We start from the raw sequence: 26,129 nt of genomic DNA on the forward strand, positions 1-26,129 counted from the left end.
GATAGGGAGTAAATATTTCAAGACTAAGATGCCACAGTAAACCCCTTATAGCATATACCGAGTTACAGTTTAGTGATAGGTTGAACACACGCAGTTCAGCCTGCCTCCCCCACCCCTGAGGAAGTGAAGCCAGAGTGTCAACATGAAATATTCACGTCTCCCATTTTCCAGGTGTACACAAGCCAAATCTCGCAATGATGTTGGCGACTTCTCAGAGTTGCAAAATAATGGAGAAATTTTCAAGTGAATGATTCTCTGGCTATCTTAAGAATATCCTTTATTCCTACTTGTTTTTTCAAATTTGATATTTCAATAGCAGTGCAGGGTCAAAGTAGAATTCAGACAAGTGTCACATATCTTGCTGAGGTAACAGCTGTATAATGAAGAATTTCTAAAGCTAGAAAATGCAATAGATAAAGAAGAATTCATTAAAAACTCTAAAGTTTAATATTTACACTGAAGGGGCATTTATTAATAAAGTTGGAAATACGTCTTAAGCAGTTTTCCAAATGCCTGGTTAATAGCTGTTAGTTACTGAAAGCATATATGGAGCACAGTTGAAAGAGTTCTTAAACTGCAGAGGAAGAAAATGTAGGAGGAACAAGGATGCCACTGGCATCACCTTTCTTTATAAGCAAACCCTATTCATTGTGGGTGCTCTGAAAAAAGCTTGTAAAAGATGTAAAGGAGAAGACCTCAAGGTTACACGTGATGAAAGAGAAAGGACAATAGTGTAAGGGAAAATTCGGATAGGAGAAAAGAAAAGAACAACCACAGAGGAGAGAGAAAACTCCAAGAATTTAATTCTACAGATGCAGGGGACAGAAAGAATGATCAGTGGAGAGCATAACTTGCAGAAAGATGGAACAGTGTGAGAAACAAGGAACAGAGGGAGAATGTGTTTGCTATTCACGACTATATATTCTCAGCAGAGCTAGGCCCTCTTTTATCATACCAAGGATCCTTGAATACAGGTATTTTTGGTCCCCATTTCATAAAAGAAGAATTTGGGGCTCACAGAGGGAAAGCCACATGCCTCAGGTCAATGTTAAGTAAAAACAGGTCCAGGATTCCAATGCCATTGTCTGTCCCCATCTACATTTTCCTGTATGCCTTCAGCACTTTTTCTCTGCACTGTCTGTCTCTCAGTATGGGCAATTGATTTCATGTTCCTTCATTTCCTAGGAAAGAATGGAGACTCCAGAGAGAGTAGTATGGTCTGGTGAAAAGGAAGCTGTCATAGGAGGGATGGATCCCTTAGTTTCAATACAAGCTTTGTCACTAACTAGCTATGTGCTTTTTAACTGCTGGTCTAAGTTCCTTTCCTCCTCATCTGTGAAATGAGGGGATAGGGACTCAATGTTGTCTTAAGGTAGCTTTTGGCTCCAATATTATATGGTTCGATTGAATTAAATGAATGTGAACGTAAGTAGTGAGAGCTGGGTTCTAGAGATGGTACAGAAATATACTCCCAGCAAGTAAGAGTTGTTAAGGTCATTAGGAGAAATGCTTTAAATTTACATTGCATCAAGTCAATGAAAAAAGAAACTACATGGGGATACTGAACAAATGTGAAAATCAGAAGACAGATATTTCAAAACTTTTTGGAGAGCATCTGAAGGTAATACAGGAGGGAAGTCGGTAGGAGAAAGGTTGAATCAAAGTTTCCCCCCTTTGGGGAAACAGCTGCACTGCTGATGTCCCTTGCCTTGTAACAGAGTTGTGTACCGATTTCAGAATATGGAACCACTTGTAGTATTTTTTCTCCCTACTGATTCCAATGAGTATATTATATTCCTAGATAGGTAATTTTGTATTCTCTCTATTTTATAACTTGCTGCCAGTTAGCTCTGGGTGCTAATGTAAACTTCACTATTCATTTAACCTCTTTGAAACTTTTTCTTCATTTGTAAAATGTGGTTGGTTACCTATAACTTGAAAAGTGGTTGTTCAAAAGAAATAAGCTTATTTCTTTGAAAATAAACTTAAAATTATATAGTATATACATATTATTTATCTTATTATGAATAGAGAGCCAAATCTTCAATTATCTATATTTTTGTCGTATAGCAATAGCACAAATAATTTATGAAATCTCAAATTTATTCATGATTTATTTTAATTTTAATATATTTTACTTTAAGTAATTAGAGATATAACAGGCCATAATATCATAAGGAAAATACACATTTTAAAATTAATCTTGCCTGTTTGTTTCTAGATCTTGCTTTCTTTTGTATGTTTGCAAAGAATAAATAGTACACTTCCTTGATCTGTGGTTCCTAAAGTGTGATTCCCAACAAGCAGCATCAGGATCACCTGGAAACTTGATAGAAATGTAAATTCTACAGTCCCTTCTTGGAGCTACAGATTCAGAAATTCTGAAGTTTAATTCCAGCAATTGGTTATAATAAGCTCTCTAGGTGATTCTGACTCACACCAAGGTTAGTGGACCAATGCCTTAGATTACTAAAAAGCACTATCATAGAGTAAGCACTGCCAAATCCACAAATATTCATTGAATGGCTACCAAACATAAGATACTGTGTACACTGATGAGAAAAGTAAATACATAAAGCAGATCTCATGATGCTTGCTTCTGCTTTTCACTGTTTAAGAGACAAATAGGGAAGGAGAAAGGACTATGTCAAGTTGTACAAACATTAACAAACATTAAGTTTAAATCCAGCACATCTGGGTGAGAAATGGCAAATGATTCAATTCAGGATAGAAGAATTTCTTTGTTATATACCATCTGAGACATATCCCATATCCCCTGCCCAGAAGTACTAAAAATTGCTTTAATTTCTCCTAAAGAGAGAAAAGGAAAGGGGAATGGGGGAGGGAGGGAGAGAGTTGGGTGGGGGAAGAGAGAGAGAGAGAGAGAGAATAGTGCCAAGATTTCTCTCTGAAGTGAAAGAGATATGTTCTGCTTAGCACCCTGAACAAAGATGAGTTTGAAGAGACATGGTGGAAGAAAGGGAAAGGCCACAAGAAGGAGATAGAAATATTGGTACTACCTTCAAAGTAGATTTAAAAATCTAATAACAACCCTCAATCACTGCCCAGGGCAGTGGCATTAATTTGGGGAGAAGGAGTCAATAACTGTGGAGGAGGAGTCAATCACGGTGGAGAGGAGAAAGCTGTCACTCTCTTGGGCACATTCCCCAAATGTGTGTTATCAGATAGCTGTTTAGTTGGAGACTTCCAACTGTTTTCACGCCATAAAATAAGTAGGTCACACCCTCACAATATCTATTTATTTACGTGTTTTTAATAACTCTCATAAATGTACAATAAATAAAACCCAGACAATAATATTTAGAGGATAAAAACAAATAAATACCATTTTTAGTAGTTCGTTTTCACAAATCACTGGTCTGCTTTGCTCACCCACTTTGAAAATCATTAGTTGAGACTAAGATGTAAAGGCATTTGAGTTGCAGTGGGAGAGGAAAGATAGATCTGTGTATTATATCCTCAAGCATCACTGACTCAGATAGACAAGTAAAGACAGTGGTTTTTGATGGTGAATGTATATTTTAATCTGCTGGATCCTCCACCAACTAATAAGCACAAGACCCATTCTTCTCCTCTCCCACAAAATCCACCCTAACACTTTCTCATCTGGTTCCTTCAGAACCCAGCAAAGCTTCTCTGAGTGGTAGAGTGGTCACCATGGCTTACAAGGAGAGGAATATCCAAAGAGTAATTTAAACTTAATTTGGCTGCACACAATCTCCTTTTCCCATGACTCATAAACCCACAGTTTTCTAATTAAACAAAACACAAAATTAGCAATGTGTTTGTGGGTGCTTTGGGCAGGTGGAAGGCTAAAGGGAAAAGGGTTTGAAGAGCCCAAGGCAGGTTTAAAGATATAGCTTTAAACAGCAATTCCATGAGCACGAATTCAGAAGATGCCAGAAACTGGAGGGAGAAATGACTCATAATAATTTGAAAAAAAGTTGGGCAGGCCAGGCTTTTGGATTAAGTTTTGTTTCTGTTAAATGATGTTTTTGTGTATGTGTGTGTGTATGTGTGTGTGTGTGTGTCAGTGTGTGTGTTTAGCATAGGTCAGAAACATTGAGGAGGCGGTTTTGTTGGAGAGAAAACAATGGGAAAAATGTTAACTTATTTGATCTAGATAAAAAGAGCCAGGAACCCTAGACTGACCTCTTAGTTTCTTTAGGCTGGGAACCTGACCTACCAGGGAGAGCGTATAGCTCAACAATACTGTATTTAAAATCACGAAACACAAGTTAGCAAATTAAGAGCCTTTCCTAGGTATTTATTTTCAGACTGGAGTGACCTCTTCAAATAATAAATTGCTTCAATCAACTACCTGTTATATACCTTTGTTTATGGCCAGGATCAAGACATTAAAATTCTTCAACTCATGCTCTCCCACACATACCTTGCACAGACTCACCTTAATTTGACAAACATTGTCATATTGATTGTGAGTCTGTGGCCAAGATCAGGATCACTAAGTCCTTGAATTTAACTACCTATCTCCATTGCATGATTTCAAGGAGTATATGTGGAAGAGAGAATACACTAGATAAATATACCCTTATTAGTGATTTCATAGGGATACCAATGTGCTATGCAGCCCATTAATGGCAAAGAAAACTGGCCCATATGTGGGCCCCTAGGATTCCTAGTGACTGTGTTAAATTAGAAGGAAGAAGACCTCAAATCCCACTAGGATTATGGGAGGGAAGAGTGAAACAAGGTGTGAGTCAATAGACAAGCCACCCAAAAGAGTACTTTCTAGATAGAAGTAACAGCTTTTAAAAATGTCTTACCTCTCAGAAAGATGAAACCAAACTCTCCAGTTAACACTGGTGCAGGCAGTGAGGCTGGAATGAGAGTTTGGAGAAGAAAGGGCAAATGCAATGATTATATTCCATTCTATAGTTTACAAATGAATATAGTGCATTTTAAAAATTTGTCTGAAAATGACTTTAAAAAATCAGTGGGAATCCTCAAATACTAAATCTCTGTGTATCTGGTGACTAAAAGCTAAGCTTAATGGAAGATAAAATGTTGCCTTCTACAATTATTTGGAACTGAGAATCAATTTTACTATTACTATTGGACCAAACATAGATATATACATTCTTCCCCAAATTCATGATCAAAGAAGTATTTTGGGAGCCCTCCCAATTCCTAAGTTTTCACATTCCTGAGCCAGGATGTGAAAATTCATTTCATCTTACTTTTCAACCCTGCTCTCATGATGATGACTTCCTGGAACACATATTAAAAATGATTCATATACCTTAAGATTTCCATGATTAATTTGCAATGTCTCACATTGGTATGGGGAAAAGCAGCCGTAGTATGTATCCTTTTTTTTTTTTTTTAAGATGGGGTCTCTCTGTTTTCTCCAGGCTGGAGTCCAATGGTGGGATGTCTGCCTACTGCAACCTCTGCCTCCCAGGTTCAAGCGATTCTCCTGTCTCAGCCTCCCGAGGAGATGGGACTACAGGTGCGCACCACCATGCACAGCTAATTTTTGTATTTTTAGTAGAGATGGGGTTTCCCTATGTTGGCCAGGATGGTCTCGATCCGTTGACCTCGTAATCCACCTGCCTCAGCCTCCCAAAGTGCTGGGATTACAGGCGTGAGCCACCGTGCCTGGCCAGTAGTATGTATTCTTGTATTTGACATTCAAGAATAACAGGAAAATATATATAGAAAGTGAAAAGGAAAGAGAATATTTGGATATCTGTGGCGTATAGAGAAAGTATAATGAGGCAAGAATACCATATGAAGAAATGGAAGATTCTCAAGGAGAGGGCAAGGCTTATGTCTCAAGATAACATGACAAGAATGTATCAGACATTTGATACATATCAGACATTTGATATGTATCTGATACATTCTAAAACAATTTTAATATTTTAGTACCAAAAAAAAAAAAACCCTCCAAATCTGTGCATACTTGGAAGGCTCAAAGCACGACCTCAAACAAGAACAATCTTTTGGTTCTCTGATGTAGGGGAAATTCCAGAAGGAGCCACTGAGACTTATGAGTGCATTTTCCCAAAGGATTATAAAAGCACACAGTGCTGGGCCAGTGCACATTCCTTCTGATGTTCTCCTTTACCTTTTCCCTGCTTCTTTTCTCATTTCTCTTGTTATTCCTAAATGCTTAACATTTAGGAGTTCTTCCTTTTAACAAGTTCTTTAGCCTTTGACTTGCCTGTCACCACGGAGTTTTATGCTTTTGTTATAAGGCAGTGAGCTTGCTCCACAAACAGTCCAAATTGAGCAAAAAACTCTTCAAAAGCCCCCCAAATGATGGCATTGTCTTTTTTAATGTACGCTCAAAAAAATGGAACAATCTGCTTGATTCCTTGTGTTAGAACAGCTGGAATGAAATGAATAGAGGAGGGTGAGCAGTTCTGCAAAATCTTTGATAATAGAGAAATGCAAGTGTTCCCCATCAGCAGTAGGATGACAATTTCTCTGGTATGAATGATGTAGCCAAATGGTTGTATATTGCTGCCCCATTCTTTCTTGTCCCAAGGCACCCTTGGAAATGCAATGCTATATCTCAATGGGATTTTCCAGTACAGAGATTCTTTTCAATAACATAATTGTGGATACACACCACTCCTGTAGTGGTAAGTATACTGAAGATGTGCCAAAATATTAGGGCAAAAATTCAGTTCCCATGGCATACAAGCGGGAATCCAACCATTTGCAGCAATAAATAAAATTTTTGTAGACTACGAGATTATAAAGTATGCATTCTCTATAAGACTCAAATTGCCTGTTTGTTTGTTTTGGAGTAAAACAACCTGATAAATGAAAGAAGAAAGAAAAGTATACATGAATGCAGAATTTGCGAATATTTTTGTTTCGTAGCTGAAACTGGTATATTTTATTGCTGTCAAATATGAAGCCAATAGATGATAAGTGATCATATAAAGAGATAACAATTCTTTACTTAATATTGGTTGAACTCTTACTTCCTTGACTTCCTGAGACCGTGTAAACAAAATGAACAGACAAGCAAATTAAAAACAACAATGAAAAATCTTCCCACCTAAGGTTCAACCAAAATAGAGTTCAGGTATAAAGAATAGCATAGCAGAGGGAGGAAAAAAATGAGCATAAATAAATAAATAATTGGGCATCACATTTCTGGAGGCCATGACATATTCACAGTAGTTGAATAAACTTGCCTTTAAAAATGTGAAGATATATGTAGAACACATAATAGACAGATTTGGATGCCTTCATCGGATGAATTAGAACCAATGGGTAAACTATAGAGGGGCAAATCAGGTACCAGCTAAAAATAAGAAAGAAAATCTTAGCTACATTTACTGTATTAGTCCATTCTCACACTGCTAATAAAAATATACCCAAGACTGGGTAATTTATAAAGAAAAAAGGTTTAATTGACTCACAGATCAGCATGGCTGGGGAGGCCTCAGGAAACTTACAACCATGGTGGAAGGGAAAGCACACACGTGCTTCTTTACATGGTGGCAAGGAGAAGTGCCAAGCAAAAGGGGGAAATGCCCCTTATAAAGCCATCAGATCTCATGAGAACTCCCTCATAATCATGAGAACAGCATGAGGGTAACCGCCACCATTATTAAATTACCTCCCACTCGGTCCCTCCCATGACACATGGGGATTATGGGAACTACAATTCAAGACGAGATTTGGGTGGGGACACAGCCAAATTATACCCAACAGTAATAACAGTAATAACAAACACTATGACTGGAAACTTTTGAGATGAAATTGCAGTGAATAAGACCCAGGGACTCCTTGCCATAATTCCAGAATTTCCCAGGCTATGATAGTGAAGCAATGACAGGTACAGTGTGTACTTGAGGAAGTTTATTCCTTTAGGAGCATCTTGAAGAACAAAATATAAGACTCTTGTGCTAGGGAGTAGGAGGTAAGAAAGGATCTGGACTGTGAGTCACTGTTGAGTGGTCTCAACAAAAGCCTAGAGCTTCTGGAGGTCATTTGTTATCATAAAAGAAGAGCCTATGTGAAAATAAAGTTAACCCAGAATAAAGCAGAACTGAGGAAGGGTGCCGAGTAAAAACGAGTATGAATTTATGTGTGCTTGCAACCAGTCATACATAAAACTAACCTAAACTTTTCACTCTTTGAGCCCCCCTCGCCTCAACCATTGTTTCATTATGTCTGTTTGAGTTGATTTTCTGTCATACACAACCAAAATGTTCTGATTAATATATGGATGTCAAGTGAGAACCATGGTGTGAAGTTCCTGGACAGTCAGCAGTTCCCAAGAGCCAGGAGAATGGCAGTGGAAAACTTGGCTGCCCCATGATTTTTTCAGAAGCTAGCACTGAGTACTACACACCATTGACCTTAACCACATTCTCTATTCATATCATTGATTGAATCTTAATTTTATTTTCTCTCAACCTCTGCTAAATAATTTCATTTCCTCATAGCTTTTTCAAACAAATCCCATCTTATTTCAGGCATTCTAGGCTTCAGACCACCATAATTTTTACATGCCCAAATACACAGGTATAATTTGGTGCAATGGGAAAAAAATGACAATTAAATTGATTTAAATGCTCGCCTGTTATTGTCGTACTGGGTTCTACCCTTCTTCATTCCTTTATTCTTGTATTGTGTTGTATATTGTTATTTATTGAGTTATGTATTGTCTTTGTGTTTCACTTGAATGCTCTAGAGAGGGAATAAATTTATAAATGCTTAGAATGATGTAGTTTTTATATAATTATTTTATTTCTATTGTGAAATTGTATTTGTAATTTTAAATGTTTCGTTAAAATACTTTAGTCAGGTTCCTGGCACACACTGTTTTTATTTGCAAAGAAATTTAAATTTAATACAATTTGATGAGACGCAATGTTTAGTACATAATGAATCCTTAAGCAATTGTTTTTCTATTTTGTTTATGACAGATTATGCCTTGCAATGACAGAAGATAGCATGTTAATAAACTTAGGAGAAGTAAGAAAAGTTGAATAGGATGCCAGTATCTTAAGATAGGAAATTTTTTAATCTCTTAATTGTTGAAAAAAATTAAGCTTAGGAACTCCTACTTTTAGAAAAAAAAAAGGAGACCAGTACTTCCTCCCCACCAATTGCAGTGCTTTTTAATTTTTTAGATGATAATATATATATATGTATATATGTATGTACACATATATATGTGTGTATGTATACACATATATATGTGTATATATATATATGTGTATACATACACACATATATACACAGAAAAAAGTAGTACATATTCTGTATCCTGGAGCTTAAAGAACAAATTTCTGGCAAGGTGAGGTGACTGGCCCAGTGTCGCAGCTCCTCTAGTCTCATCTGACTACTGTTCCAGCAGAAGGCAGCTATGTCCTGAGCTTACCTGTAGCTTAAAACCTTCACCAAAGCTAATCATTCTGAAGCATGGTCACTTCTGCAAGCAAATTTAACCAGCAAATGGCTCCAAAGGGAAAAGAGCTGTTACTTTTTTTTTTTTTTTTCATTTACTCAATTCCATTTAGATGCCTTTGAATAAAAAAGGAGAGAACATCATTTTAGTTATTCTAACCTGCTTTCTGAGATAAGCATAGGTTTGTTCATATGGGATTATATCATTTATGGGTTTTTTTTTAAATTCCTTTAAGGATACCTACCACATATAATTCAATGGTTTAGATTCTTGTTTCCAAAAGCTTTGAACATGAGTCTCTTCTTGTTCATGTAATCTTCTGTCAAATACAAACTCAGCTACTAGGACCTCTAACTTTGTATAAGAATACACTAAGCCGAGAAGTTAATAGTTGAGGGTTATGACTGCAAGAATATAAAAGTGTTTCTTGTATTTCAGGAATTATACAGATTATGTACATGAAAGCTATAAATAAACAAGCAGAAATCTTTCCCTTGTGGTCTTACCCAGGGTATTTCACCCGTTCTCCAACAATACTTTACAAAACCAAAGAGCCAAAATAAAAGTCAAATTGTAGTTTCAATAGTAGAATTACTTACATTTATGTAGTTTGAAGAAGTCTAATTTAGAATTCACAGGCCATGGATTTAGTCCCTGCTCTGCCGCTATACACTATTCTCTGACAATAGGCAGCCAAGACCAAGGATTCTTAGACTTGAGTGAGTGTTGGAATCATGGGTAGAGCTTCTTAAAAATGCAGATTCCTAGGTGGACCCTACCAGCAGAGATTCTGATTCTGCAGGTCCAGGGTGAGGCTCATGCATTTGCATTCTAAGTGAGGCTGATGCAGTGATGATCTTTGAAAAATCAGTAGTTTAGACCTTAATTATTCTGTTTACAATGTAGCTATCCAATTAGGTCCATCAATTATAAACCTAAAAAGGAAAGCATGACAAAAATTTTTACCACCAAATGAAAAGGTATTTGTTTAAAAATTCCATACTTTAAAATATTAATAAAAGAGTAACAGACTCACAAACACATTGTGGAAAATGTAGAATGTATATTGGCACCATAGTCCAGGTGTGGGAATAGAAGCAGCAGATATCTGTGAGTCTAAAATTATTCACCTGGATAACAAGAGCGTTACGATGAATCTTCTCTCTCTACTTCAGAGTCCAATTTTCTTTTGTTTATCCTTCACAGTTTTTTAATAAGTGAACAATAGCCCCCATATAGCCTGTAAAGATTTATGGTATTTAGGAAAGAGATTCTGTCTTCCCTAGGTCACACAAGTGTCTTGAACCTGGTTTTGTAGCACAGGCCAGTAATAGTTTAAAAAATAAAGAAAAAATAAAAAAATAGTGTTTTCTGGAACAAGTCACTTTTCATTTTTGAAAGTATCAAGAGTGCTAACAAGACTCTGGAGTTGTAACAGTCTGGACTCTTATGCAAGAAGCCTCAACCTTTATACGCTCTTGCAGTGTAATCTTTTTCCCACTAATTGAGATGAGACACTAGTTACGAACAGATTTAGTTAACACTGCAGTTCTGTACCTTCTGTCTGAACCTAATTACTGTCCCACACCACCAAATGTTTGCTCATACCTCACCTTCAGTATTTCAGCTGCTGAAAAGTAAATCCCCAAACATTCCCTGATTAAGTTCTTGTTTCATGCTTGTAAGTTAATATTGAGATGCTAAGCCAGAAGGTGGAGGCATTGTTAGTGACAACTAAAATTGAAAACGAAGTGAGAATTAGTTTGTTTCTATAGCTGTCCATGGGGGCTCTAAGGGAATGCCAGTGTGTAACTCCAGTTGCTGTACTATGCTTAGAAGGACTGTATTCAGTCACTCCCTTTCAATAAATACCAGACATTTGACATATAATGGGATTTCAGACCATCCAACAGGTTGGGTCTCATGATTACTTTGTTTTATTTTTTGTTTCAGATGTATTTTTATATACTTTCACATAGCAGTTTTGCTTCTCTTAATTGTGAAAACTACTCACAAATGATATTACTTGACTTGTATTTTCTCAGCTATATCTTTTAGTAGATTGTCTTTCATCTTGAATTTGGCAAATGAATTTGGAAATATGTCTCTAAACATTATACAAGGCCAAATAAACGACAATGCATATTTTGCAAAGTAGTTCCCCGACTTGCATTTTATGGACCAGCAAAATTATACAAAACAATGGAGACTGACATAGAGTTAACAATTTTCTATTTAATAAAAAGAGCATTGAAAATATAATACCTCCTATTATACTTTCCTCATTTATCAATAGTTTAGGTTTTTGAAAAGTAAGAAAATAGACAAATAATAATGTCAGAATTTTTAAAAATTAGCTTTATAAAAAATACAATACGATATCTTTCCTGTTTTTTTTTTTTTCAAGATGCACCCCTGAAAATGTTATTGACAGCCTAGAAATAGTAAGAACCACTGTGGGAAAGAGAGAGAGTTAATTATCTGCTTAGTTGAGGAGAGGGGTACATGATGGGCATACTGAAGGAGTGATTTTCTGACTAAGCACACAGTCCTATAGAGAACGTGGGAAAAAGTAATATGCACAGGGACTAAGGCTACTAGAAATCTCAGTGCTACTCTTGATAGCTAACTAGTGTGTGTGGGTCTGGCTAATAGCTCTATCCTTTCCTCATCAATACTTGAAAGGGTTGTAAGTATTTCATTAACATGAATATTTTGAGGACTTTCTGCCCCTTTTATTATCATAACATCAGTAGGAAACCAAGACTTGTTTTAAAGAAATTTACTTTGCTGCACATGTTTACTAGTGTTCTGTCATGCGAGATGTATCAGAAGAGAAGATGGCATGTTTCTTATTGTGTATAGATTTTGGCATAAAAAGTTACGTAATCTGGTCAAAACCTAAATGGACAGTACAACATAAACTGTCGGTTAGCCTCAGTCTGGGCAGGCTCAGAGTAGCTGGACTTCCTGGCCAGTTGGCCCCAAGCCAACATCATAGACCTTAAGCTGCTATGTCAAGCTGGGTCTGACAGTGAAGCCTTGTGGATGGCCTGCCGGATGAGTAATGCCTAGTATTTGCTGCTTTACTAATGATGCTCTAGGCTCTGCCATGAAGCGGCTGGACAACTACTTTAGTGGCCAGGTGCAGAGTTCATTGTGTTCATTTTGAACAAAGATCTTTTAGAGCTTCTGGAGGAGGAGTCCTTTTTCAGGGTATCAGAGAGAAGGCTGTGTAGTCTCAATTGTGATTTTGCCTGGGGTGGGAATTGGGTGGGTTGAGTGGCAACAAGGTGGACGCCCTAAGTAGACAGAGCCATGCAGGTGGAACTACATCATTACTTTATGTATACGAAGATCAACTATCTTATGTAGACTGCGATGGTTAATACTGAGTGTCAACTTGATTGGATTGAAGGATGCAAAGTATTGTTCCTGGGTGTGTCTGTGAGGGTGTTGCCAAAGGAGATTAACATTTGAGTCAGTGGATTGGGAGAGGCAGGCCCACCCTCAATCTGGTTGGGCACCGTTTAATCAGCTACCAACACAGCTTGATAAATAGCATATACAAGAAGCCTAAAGATAATTTTATGCTTGGGGAACAATTGAATGCCTTCCCCTGATATTGAAAACAAGGCAAAGGCTATCTGCCCTCACCACTCTTATTCAATATGGTGCTAGAATTCCCATCCTGTGTAATAAGAAAAGGAGAAATAAACACCAAACAGATTAGAAAGGAAGAAGTAAAAGTGTCCCTATTTGAAGATGACATGATTGTATACATAGAAAATCCTAAGGATTCAACCAAAAACTACTAGAACTAAGTGAGTTTAACAAGCTTTTAGGATACAAAAATGAATGCTCAAAATAAATTGTATTTCTACAGGCTAACAATGAATACATGGTCAGCAAAATTTAAAATCAATACAATATCATTTAAAATTTCTCAAAAAAGATAAATACTTAAGCACAAATCTGAAACAATGTATCCAGGACTTATATGCTGAAAACATGTTGCTGAAAAAAATCAAAGAAGATCTAAATAAACAGACATACTGTGTTCATATATTGGAAGACTCAACATAGTAAAGATATCTATTTTCACCAGACTGATACACAAGTTTAATGCAATTCCTACTAAAATGCCAACAAATTTCTTTGGTAGATATAGAGAACATTATTGTAAAATTTATATGGAACAGCAGAGAAACTAAAATAGCTAGCACAATTTTGAGAAAGAGAAATGGAAGAGGAGAAATAGGTATACCTAATTTTAAAACTTATTATTATACCTACTGTATTCAAGATTGTGTGACAGTGGTGGTGAGACAAGTACCTAGATCAATAGAGCACAATGGAGAGCCCATTATTAGATCCACACAAATATACTCAACTAATTTTTGACAAAGATGCAAAAGCAATTCAATAAAGATAGTCTTTTTCCCCAAAAGATGCTGTAACAATTGGATATCCATAGGCAAAAAATAAATAAATAACTAAAACTTGACCTAAGTCTCACATCTTAAATTAAAAAAAAATGCATCATGGACTTAAATGTAAAACACAGAATTATGAAACATTTAGAAAAAATAATAGTAGAAAATCTTTGAGATCTGAAAGCATAATTCATAGAAGAAAAAATAGATTAATTAGACTTCATCACAATTAAAAACTTTTGCTTTGTAAAAGATGCTACTAAGAATATGAAAAGAGGAGCTACAGACTTGGAGAAAATATTTGCAAACCATATATCTTCCAAGAGAGTAGTATTTAGAACATATAAAGAACTCTCAGAATTCAAAAATAAAAAACAAAGCTGTGCAATTTTACTGAACAGACATTTTACTGAAGGGATATATTGGCAATATATATTGCCAAATATCACAACTTCAGTGATATTCAACCTAATTATCCATTAGAAAAACATAAACTAAAATGAGGAAATATAACTACATACCTATCAGAATGGCTAAAATAAAAAAAATAGTGCTAATACCAAATGCTTGCAACAATTAGTAGAAGGTGGATCCCTTCTACATTGCTGGTGAAAATTTAAAATAGTATAGGCACTTTGGAAAATAGTTTGGCAGTTTCTTAAAGAAATGAAACATGCAGACATCATATAACCCAGTAATTGCACTTCTGGGCATTTATATCAGAGAAATAAAAAACTTACCCTCACACAAAAACCTGTATGTAAGTGTTTATAGAATCTTTATTCACAGTAACCAGATACTGGGACTAATCTAGGTGTCCTTTGGTGTATGAATGGCTAAAAAATCTGTAGTACATGGCATACTATTCAGCAATATAAAGAAATGAACTATCAATACACATGACCACTGGATGAATTTCCAGGGAATTACACTGAGTGAAAAGAAAAGGCAATCTCCAAAAGTTACACACTGTATGATTTTATTTATATATCATTGGCAAAATGACAAAATTAAACAAATGGAGAACAGATTAGTGATTGCCACAGTTTAAGAATGGGTGGGGAGCCTATGAAAGGAAACGTGTGATTCTTACAGTGATGGAAATGTTACCTTGGCTATATCAATGTGAATATTCTGGTAATGATCATGGTATCACATGGTCACATGGTATCACATGGTACAGTTTTGCAAGGGGATACTATAAAAGATAACTGGGCAAAGGGAACATGGTGTCATTATGTATTTTTCTTATAATTTCACATTACCTACAATTTTCTTAAAATCAAAAAAACTTATTTTTAAAAGTTATAGAAGCAAACTCAACTTCTTTATAAATCTTGTATAAGATTTTATTTAAAAGTTTAAAATGACTATTGTTTACTAAATCTCCTAATATTTTTGATTTGCTCTTATCACAGGCAAATAACAAAGAAAAATGATTCAATATTTTCACCAATATAGATTCCCTCCAGGTCCGTTTCAGTTTATCCCATTGTATGTTTCAAAGTAATTCACCTTATCATAAGAGGGAAACATTCTGTAAGAAAAAAATAGAATATTTAAAGTCACTTTTTTGCAACCTTCAATAAGATAACTACCTATGTAATATCTATATCAAAACTTACATGAATATATTGATAAGGAATTTTGTAATGGTTGTGTCAGCTGACAACACCTGGGTCCATTGATAATTTCAGTAAACATCAATTTCAAAAAGCCAGTTCAAATGGATAATCAGATATTACGTAGATCCTGATGTAGTACAACAGGGAACACGTAGCAGCAGCCATGAAGTGTCTTTCCTCCACAAACACCTCCCAAATATATTACTCTGAATGAACTCAAAATTCTAACTCTCTCTGCTAGTTTACAAGAAACCTAGAGGAAGGAGACAGGTCAATGCCAATATAGTGAAGAGTAAGAGAAATTCTTTTTTTTTTCTTTTATTATTATTATACTTTAAGTTTTAGGGTACATGTGCACAATGTGCAGGTTAGTTACATATGTATACGTGTGCCATGCTGGTGTGCTGCACCCATTAACTCGTCATTTAGCATTAGGTATATCTCCTATAGCTATCCCTCCCCCATCCCCCCACCCCACAACAGTCCCCAGAGTGTGAAGTTCCCCTTCCTGTGTCCATGTGTTCTCATTGTTCTATTCCCACCTATGAGTGAGAATATGCGGTGTTTGGTTTTTTGTTCTTGCGATAGTTTACTGAGAGTGATGATTTCCAATTTCATCCAAGTCCCTACAAAGGACATGAACTCATCATTTTTTATGGCTGCATAGTATTCCATGGTGTATATGTGCCACATTTTCTTAATCCAGTCTATCATTGTTGGACATTTGAGTTGGTTCCAAGTCTTTGCTATTGTGAACACTGCCGCAATAAACATACGTGTGCACGTGTCTTTTTAGCAGCGTGATTTATAATCCTTTGGGTATATACCCAGTAATGGGATGGCTGGGTCAAATGGAATTTCTAGTTCTAGATCCCTGAGGAATCGCCACACTGACTTCCACAAGGGTTGAACTAGTTTACAGTCCCACCAACAGTGTAAAAGTGTTCCTATTTCTCCACATCCTCTCCAGCACCTGTTGTTTCCTGACTTTTTAATGATTGCCATTCTAACTGGTGTGAGATGGTATCTCATTGTGGTTTTGATTTGCATGTCTCTGATGGCCAGTGATGGTGAGCATTTTTTCATGTGTCTTTTGGCTGCATAAATGTCTTCTTTTGAGAAGTGTCTGTTCATGTCCTTCACCCACTTTTGGATGGGGTTGTTTTCTTCTTGTAAATTTGTTGGAGTTCATTGTAGATTCTGGATATTAGCCCTTTGTCAGATAAGTAGGTTGTGAAAATTTTCTCCCATTTTGTAGGTTGCCTGTTCACTCTAATGGTAGTTTCTTTTGCTGTGCAGAAGCTCTTTAGTTTAATTAGATCCCATTTGTCAATGTTGGCTTTTGTTGCCATTGCTTTTGGTGTTTTAGACATGAAGTCCTTGCCCATGCCTATGTCCTGAATGGTAATGCCTAGGTTTTCTTCTAGGGTTTTTATGGTTTTAGGTCTAACATTTAAGTCTTTAATCCATCTTGAATTAATTTTTGTATAAGGTGTAAGGAAGGGATCCAGTTTCAGCTTTCTACATATGGCTAGACAGTTTTCCCAGCACCATTTATTAAATAGGGAATCCTTTCCTCATTGCTTGTTTTTCTCAGGTTTGTCAAAGATCAGATAGTTGTAGATATGCGGCATTATTTCTGAGGGCTCTGTTCTATTCCATTGATCTATATCTCTGTTTTGGTACCAGTACCATGCTGTTTTGGTTACTGTAGCCTTGTAGTATAGTTTGAAGTCAGGTAGCGTGATGCCTCCAGCTTTGTTCTTTTGGCTTAGGATTGACTTGGTGATGCGGGCTCTTTTTTGGTTCCGCATGAACTTTAAAGTAGTTTTTTCCAATTCTGTGAAGAAAGTCATTGGTAGCTTGATGGGGATGGCATTGAATCTATAAATTACCTTGGGCAGTATGGCCATTTTCACGATATTGATTCTTCCTATCCATGAGCATGGAATGTTCTTCCATTTGTTTGTATCCTCTTTTATTTCATTGAGCAGTGGTTTGTAGTTCTCCTTGAAGAGGTCCTTCACGTCCCTTGTAAGTTGGATTCCTAGGTATTTTATTCTCTTTGAAGGAATTGTGATTGGGAATTTACCCATGATTTGGCTCTCTGTTTGACTGTTATTGGTGTATAAGAATGCTTGTGATTTTCGTACATTCATTTTGTATCCTGAGACTTTGCTGAAGTTGCTTATCAGCTTAAGGAGATTTTGGGCTGAGACAATGGGGTTTTCTAGATATACAATCATGTCATCTGCAAACAGGGACAATTTGACTTCCTCTTTTCCTAATTGAATACCCTTGATTTCCTTCTCTTGCCTAATTGCCCTGGCCAGAACTTCCAACACTATGTTGAATAGGGGTGGTGAGAGAGGGCATCCCTGTCTTGTGCCAGTTTTCAAAGGGAATGCTTCCAGTTTTTGCCCATTCAGTATGATATTGGCTGTGGGTTTGTCATAGATAGCTCTTATTATTTTGAGATATGTCCCATCAATACCTAATTTATTGAGAGTTTTTAGCCTGAAGTGTTGTTGAATTTTGTCAAAGGCCTTTTCTGCATCTATTGAGATAATCATGTGGTTTTTGTCTTTGGTTCTGTTTATATGCTGGATTACATTTATTGATTTGCGTATATTGAACCAGCCTTGCATCCCAGGGATGAAGCCCACTTGATCATGGTGGATAAGCTTTTTGATGTGCTGCTGGATTCGCTTTGCCAGTATTTTATTGAGGATTTTTGCATCAATGTTCATCAAGGATATTGGTCTAAAATTCTCTTTTTTGGTTGTGTCTCTGCCCGGCTTTGGTATCAGGATGATGCTGGCCTCATAAAATGAGTTAGGGAGGATTCCCTCTTTTTCTGTTGATTGGAATAGTTTCAGAAGGAATAATGGTACCAGTTCCTCCTTGTACCTCTGGTAGAATTCGGCTGTGAATCCATCTGGTCCTGGACTCTTTTTGGTTGGTAAGCTATTGATCATTGCCACAATTTCAGAGCCTGTTATTGGTCTATTCAGATTCAACTTCTTCCTGGTTTAGTCTTGGGAGGATGTATGTGTTGAGGAATTTATCCATTTCTTCTAGATTTTCTAGTTTATTTGCGTAGAGGTGTTTGTAGTATTCTGTGATGGTAGTTTGTATTTCTGTGGGATCGGTGGTGATATCCCCTTTATCATTTTTTATTGCATCTATTTGATTCTTCTCTCTTTTCTTCTTCAGTAGTCTTGCTAGAGGTCAGTCAATTTTGTTGATCCTTTCAAAAAACCAGCTCCTGGATTCATTAATTTTTTGAAGGGTTTTTTATGTCTCTATTTCTTTCAGTTCTGCTCTGATTTTAGTTATTTCTTGCCTTCTGCTAGCTTTTGAATGTGTTTGCTCTTGCTTTTCTAGTTCTTTTAATTATGATGTTAGGGTGTCAATTTTTGATCTTTTCTGCTTTCTTTTGTGGGCATTTAGTGCTATAAATTTCCCTCTACACACTGCTTTGAATGTGTCCCAGAGATTCTGGTATGTTGTGTCTTTGTTCTCGTTGATTTCAAAGAACATCTTTATTTCTGCCTTCATTTCGTTATGTACCCAGTAGTCATTCAGGAAATTCAACTTGAAAAAGGACCTAACTCGTTCAACAAAAAAGGGTCAATTGTTAAAGGTTAAATAAAATTTAAGAAATGTATAAATCAAATCAAAGTGTGGATTTTGTTTGTATTCGGACTTGAGCACACCATCTAAGAAAAAGTTAATGGAAATTTAAGTGTGGGCTGGACAATGATGATGTTAAGTATTTGCTTAATGATTTAGATGTTTGATGACATTGTGGTTATGGTTAAAATGGCCCTTACTTTTTAGAAATACATATTGAATCACTTATGGGTAAAATGATATGATGTCTGGAATTTGCTTTAAAACACTCCAGCTAAATAAAATTATTGATGACAAAAGTGGGAGAATAGAGATTTATGGAATAATATTGACTCATATTTGGGAATTGTTAAATTTGGACAATGGCTATATATAAATTAGCGTATCACCCTATTTACTTTAGCATTTGTTTGAAAAATTTTCACTAAAATAAACAAACAAACAATTTTTGCTAAGCGAAAACAAGTAGAGATTTCACAGATGATTGTCAGCTTTTCATATAGTATTTTAAAAGAGCTCAAGCAATGTATTCTTGGATCATTATATTATTCAGACTCTGGATCAGATTGTATCAGTTACTGGAATTGAATGCCCCTCTATGTGTTCTAGTAGTCTTTTATAATGGCATTAGTCATTCAGTGGCCAAGATTTTAACATACCTTTAGATTTCTCACTGTAGCAGCCCTTGAGCACCCTAATGCATACCTACCCTGTGCAAGATCCTGCCTTAAGTTTAGTTTTTAGTTTTGTGTGTGTTTTTTTTTTTTTTTGGTTTGGTTTGGGGGTAACACAGTTTAAGGTATTGCTACAAAGGTCCTTATGGTCAAAACATGATAAGTAAATGCAAGGGAGGAGAAACATTATTTGCTTTGGCTTTCTCCTTCCTGCTCCCTGCCTCATTTTTCTCATTCATTCTTTCATTCATTCATTCATCTTTTCTTTATTTCTGTCTTTATCTTTATTCATTCCTCTTTTATTTTTACCTTTTTCTTAGGGATTCCCTTGCTATTAGTTGTATGATATACTTTTGGAAGATGGTGGTTACTCACGAAAAACAGCTTTTACACTTGAGAAAAACAAAACAACTTCTTTTAAGTACAGTACATTATCCTGCTGAGCTGTCATATGAGAGCAGAAAAGTATTCTTGTTCAAACTCATGAAGTTGGAAAAAAACATGCAAATTAAGTGTGAAGTATAAATTGTTCTGAAAACAAACAAAAACAACAACATTAAAAAGAACAAAGTCATCAAGGGAAATTCAAATCCAGGACACAGCTGTGCACAACCTTACAAAGCAGAGAGTGGCAAAGCTCACATAAAGAAAGGAAAGATTACATTAAAAGAGAATGCTCAGTGAAACAAGACACAGGCTAAGTCTACTTTTATTTAGAGGAGATCATTGTAAGATATTTTAATTACTGCTTAGAAACACCTTTAAGGAACAATTTCCTTTTATATTAATAACGAAATTAATTTTTGTTTCAATTTTGTTTGGTTTTCTTCACAGCAGTGGGACTTATAAAGTGAATAGGTTGTCATCAAATATGGTCAAGAGATCACTCGTTCACTTGTTTACTAATTCAGTAATCTTTTACTGCTCCCCTCCTATGTGATGGGCGTTAATGTTTCACTATTAGGAGGTACAGTCCTGAAGTTTCATGTACTTAACATCCTGCACAGGATACTCAATGTCAAATATAAACACAATGATTACAGTAAAATGTGTTGTCGGAAGTATATCCAGAGTTCAAAGTGGCACACAAAAAGACCCTTCAGTCATACTAGGGGCATAAAGGTTAAGTTGTGTGTGCGTGTGTGTTGTTGGCTCACTGTAACCTCTGCTCATGGGTTTAAGCGATCCTTTCACCTCAGCCTCCCCAGTAGCTGAGACTACAGGCACACATCACTACACCCGGCTAATTTTTGCATTTTGGGGAAAGATGGGGTTTTGCCATGTTGCCCAGGCTGGTCTTAAACTCCTGAGCTCAAGCAATCCACCCACATTGGCCTCCCAAAGTGCTGGGATTACAGATGTGAGCCACCATGCCTGGACAAAGATTAAGTTTTGAAGAAATATAAGAATTATTCTAATGGAAAAAAAAATGATGGTGGTGTCTGTGATAGGGTGAGCAAGGGGAGGTTTCTGGCATTTCAAGCAAGACGCCCATGTGAGACACAGTGGTCTACAATAGTTTGAAGCAGTCTAAAGCTACAGGTGGTTAACTGATGGTGGAGCAGAGGGTATATCTTGACACCAGAGGGAGGTGCTAGAGACTTCTGTGATGAACTCAAGATTTACAATCCACCCTTGAACAACATGGGCTTGAACTGCCTGGATTTACTTATATGCATATTTTTTCAATAAAAATTACTCCAAGTGTGCCTGCCTCTCCTGCTTCCCCTCCAAACTCCTCCACATCTGCCACCTCTGATACAGCAAGACCAACCCTTCCTCTGCCTCCTCCTCCTCAGCCTGCTCAATGTGAAGATGATGGGGATGAAGACCTTTATGATCCACTTCCACTTAATGAAGAGTAAAAATATTTTCTTCCTAACATTTTCTTTTCTCTAGTTTACATTGTTGTAAGAATATAGTATATAATACATATAACCTAAAAATATGTGTTAACCGTTTATGTTATCAGTAAGGCTTCTGGTCAACTATAGGCTATCAGTGGCTAAGTTTTGGGGGAGTCCAAAGTTATACATGGATTTTGGGCTGGTTGGGGTCCCTAACCACTGCATTGTTCAAGGTTCAACTGCACAATATAAAGAATGAGAATGAATTGAAGGATGTTACAATGGGAAGGATGGCATGATCCGATCTGCATTTCAGAACGATATCCCTGGTATCACGCAGAATGGTGAGTGGGCCTTAAAGTGCCAAACAGACGGTAAAGAAATCAGTGAAGATGTTATTTCAGTAATATTCTTTTGTGTTCAATACCTGTGGCTAACAAAAAGTTAACTTTTTAACCAAATTGTGCCAGTCATTCTCATATCCATTTTGTGCCTTTCTTCTGCTCTGCCTTATAATCGAAGTGGCCAATCTCTGCAAACTACATTTCCCAAGTCCCGGTGTCTACAGGGCTTCCATCAAGGTTTGGCCTATGGAGTTATTGGTGGGAGACTGGAGGACAGGAAAAGGGGAGAAGCTAGGGTATTTCTCCAAATGCCCTAGATTTAATTTTACCATAGTTTAAAGCCAAGATGCTTCTTTACGTGCTTCTTTTTTTTTTTTTTTTTTTAAAGTAGGGTTCCAATAATAGTTAAGTAGTGGATAAGAAATCTTCAAAAAAGCCATACGAACAGGATAGAATTTGGTAAGTTTTCAAATAAAAGTACAAAATGTTCTTAGAGCTCAGGTAGGGAGATAGAGCTACCAGCTAATCAGAAAGAAAAGAAATGGGTTTTATACACTGCTTGGTTGGAATTCTCTAAAATCATAATCTAGTCTATTTTGAGGGCTACACCAGAAAGCATCTCTGAGTTATGTACTTATCAAATCACTGACCATCTTGAGATTGCTAGTCTCCTGGTATTTCCCTCTGTATGTCTACTATGGCACCAGTTTTTGTGCTTCTGGTTTGGGCTCTTATCTGATAGAAAAGGAGCTTATAGTGTAGCTGTTTGGACAAAGGCATGCAGGTATCAGGTGACAAGAGAGGCAGCCAGGGGACTTGATGTTTATGTGGATTGAGGGCAGCATAATATCTTTGGGATTAGGGGCTACTTATTAATTTCTAGATCCAGAAAACAAAGGACTTAGACAGCATATTGCCAACATATATGAATTAGAAAACCGCAGACCCCATATAGATGGGGAAGAGAAGGAGCTTTTAGGAGACGAAACTGAGGAAGGCATGTGCAATAATTCCTTGTCAAATTATAATATTTTAAAAAAATTAGTCTTCTGTTAAGTATCTGTGTAATTGTTTTTTGTTCTGTTTTGTTTTTGATTTTGGATTATGCTCAATTATGAGTGTCAGAAAAATGCTATAACAATCAGATATAACAGAGGTAAAGGACCTGGACAGAGTACCCATTTCAGCTACCTGGGCAAAAAGAAAATCAACCATTTGACTGAAACAATAACACCAGCAACAATGAAAACAGCACCTGGAACAACACAACCCTCCTTCTCTTAAAAATTGGAGACTCTTAGTGCCTGGCACCTGCAATGAATATTAGTGTTCAATAAACAATAGATTAATGAATGAATGGTTATAAAAATGACAAGGTACTTTTTTTACAGCCTTTGGATGAAAACATAATTATTAAGACTTGCTGCTGGAACAAAATTAAGCATTCTTTTCTTTATCCTCAAATCCAAGTAGTTTCCAACATGTACACCCAAACCAAAATTATGAGTATTATTTTTAATAGATTCTTTTTTCTTCTTGAGTTTAAACAATGAGTCAAATTTTATAGGCACCCCAAAGCTATCCAAAAAAAATTTGCCCTTGAAATGCTGAAGACCTTCAGTGTGAACTACCAGTCAAACTGCAGTTGTATTTTGAAATCTTTATTTCCTCCCCAAGATAGGACTTTAAGCCTTTTTCTATTTTGATGATGAAATATTGGATTTATAGTATAGAAGGGTAAACTTGAATTTTCTTAATAGTAAAAAAAAAATACAAAGTATCATTGGCAAAACCACTATACCCTCACAAAAAATGAAGCACTATAAATAGAATATTCCAATGGGCAGATGTTAGCTTAAAGTGTGCATTGTTTGGAAAAGGAGTTAATTAACAACTTATTAATTGGATAGAAAATCTGAAACTGTTGTACTTCTAGCAAATACATAATTTTCTTCAAGTATTATTAAAGCATTTTTGTTGTACCTATTAAAGATTCTTGTCTCTAAGTTAATTTCATTATGCTAATAAGCTATCATCGTTACAGAACCTAAGCTTTGATCCATGTTAATTGTCGTGATCTTCAAAGACAAAGTCACCACTTACTTTAAATGAATTTTACATCTTTTTAAAGAATCACACGGAAATTAGGGGAAGTAATTAATTTTTTATTACGTGTCTCAATATTTTTAAGGGAGGAAGTCAATGGTATTGGCTAGAATTCATTTTAACATTTAACTAGGGAAAACAGCATGAGGCAAAAAAAACTGTTCAGATGCAAAAGATTAAAGAAAATTTGAAACTGGGACCTAATTTGTCTTGATAAACTTTGGTGTTTAATATGCTTCTTTTGTTCTCAGTGTGAAACTGCAGGGTTTTGATTTGTGAAAACTTTTTGAAGAATTAATTCTTTCTAATTTTTCTTCATTTCTTTGCCTTTCTTTTACAGTAAGACAGACAAGTTGACCTTCAAACCATAACTCTTTTAAATATCTATGAACTTACAAGGTTAAATCTATTAGTGGTTTGATATTAGCTATTGTACGCTAACAGAGTAGTGTCTTCTGAAACAGATAAGACATATTTGTTCCTATATAACAACTGGTTGTTTGAACCTTAACAGGTAGAAGCAAATAATGTTATTAAACTATTTGCATGTCTCATTGTAAAACAGACAAGGTTAAGTATAAAAATATTAACTCCATTTTATGAAGTTAATATTTTATGAAATTTTTTTTTGTATGAAGATAAAATACACTTTAAAGACATACCTGAAGTGGATAATTACCGGTTGTATATTCATTATAGCCAGAGTGACATGCAGGTTAAAGGCATTCTTTAAACCCCCCATCAAAGTAGATCAGAAACGAGATCATAAATGAGAAAGGCAGAAGCATCATATGGTATATTTTTTCTTAAACATTCAGAGACAGGGGATTAACAGCCAAAATTATAATTTTGTAATTATTTATACTGTATTAAGCTTTCTGACAATCCTTTTTGAAACGATATGGCATATGAAAGAGATATTACAGTTAAACATACATTAAAAACAGGAAATCACTAACCGTGGTAAATAAATGCTTCACAGGAAATGGAGATGTATCAAATAGATTTTTAGAGAAAATCTGGTGGCTGTAATAGAATTGTTAGCAAATAAGAACATCTTGATACAACAAACAACCTAATGGTGAAATTCCACTTTACCGTGAAGAATTTCTAAGACCCACTGGAGAAGTGTTGAACTCATTATAATGATTTCTTTATATGTAAACTGTTAGTTCTCAATCCTTTGTCTATAAGAAAATAACCTGGTGATAATAAAAATGAATTTTAGCATGGTGCCCAAGGGTTTATGTTTTTAACAAATATTGCCAGTTGTTTCTAATGCAGATGGTTAATGGACTACAGGACTTAAACGTTGATAACGTCAGTAACAAACTCAAATTTTATCTGTTCTTCAACTTTATGCATTTCACTTGTTATAATTCTTTACCAGCCAAACAAGCTAATAGTAAAATCCACTGATGTATCAAGAAAATAGCCATAGAAATGAATATATTGGATTAATAATTTTAGTATTAGCATTGTTGGTGCTATATTAGAATGACTAAAAACAAATGAACTAATTTCATTATTTAAGGTATGATGAAACATAATACATTTTCAAATTAATAGTGTTCTTTTCAAAAGTGTGAACCTATATACCTTCTATGGTTTAGTTGTCATTTTGGATTGTTTTCTTTGCATGAGATAGGCACTTAATGCATGTTTGTTACATGAAAATGTTAGATTTTAGTCTTTTATATTGTAACTCAGTGTGTGGCCCAATTTAAGGTTATCTGTTTTGCTCACCAGGTGTGGCTATTTTATTTTAATCATAACTATAGACACAAGACAAGCACTTTCTGCCATTGAGATTATTTGAAAAGCTGTACTGGGGTTTCCGAAGATATTTACATGAGTTTTTTCTTTGAAAACTTTAAGTTCTGTAATAGCATATGAACATTTATTGTGTGTGCCGTCTTACAAATTTTCATAGACAAAACCACACATTTTCATGTGTATGAATGTATAAATTCTCCCAGAACTGCCTGGTGGCAGTGGGGGGCTGGAGGCTGTGTCTACATTATATTTTGAGAT

At 35.9% G+C, this 26,129-nt stretch overlaps 1 long non-coding RNA gene across 2 annotated transcripts in view; it reads left to right on the forward strand.

Annotated features, from left to right (window-relative positions):
- LOC129057984 (uncharacterized) overlaps positions 1 to 26,129 on the forward strand; it is a 132,673-nt gene that overhangs the window by 87,504 nt on the left and 19,040 nt on the right. For both annotated transcript variants that reach the window (XR_008522770.2, XR_010135989.1), the window contains one exon: positions 5,397 to 5,494. This is a non-coding gene — a long non-coding RNA (uncharacterized LOC129057984). The remainder of the gene's footprint in view (positions 1 to 5,396; positions 5,495 to 26,129) is intronic.

Source organism: Pongo abelii, chromosome 11 (genome assembly GCF_028885655.2).
Source record: "Pongo abelii isolate AG06213 chromosome 11, NHGRI_mPonAbe1-v2.0_pri, whole genome shotgun sequence".
Lineage (NCBI taxonomy): Eukaryota > Metazoa > Chordata > Mammalia > Primates > Hominidae > Pongo > Pongo abelii.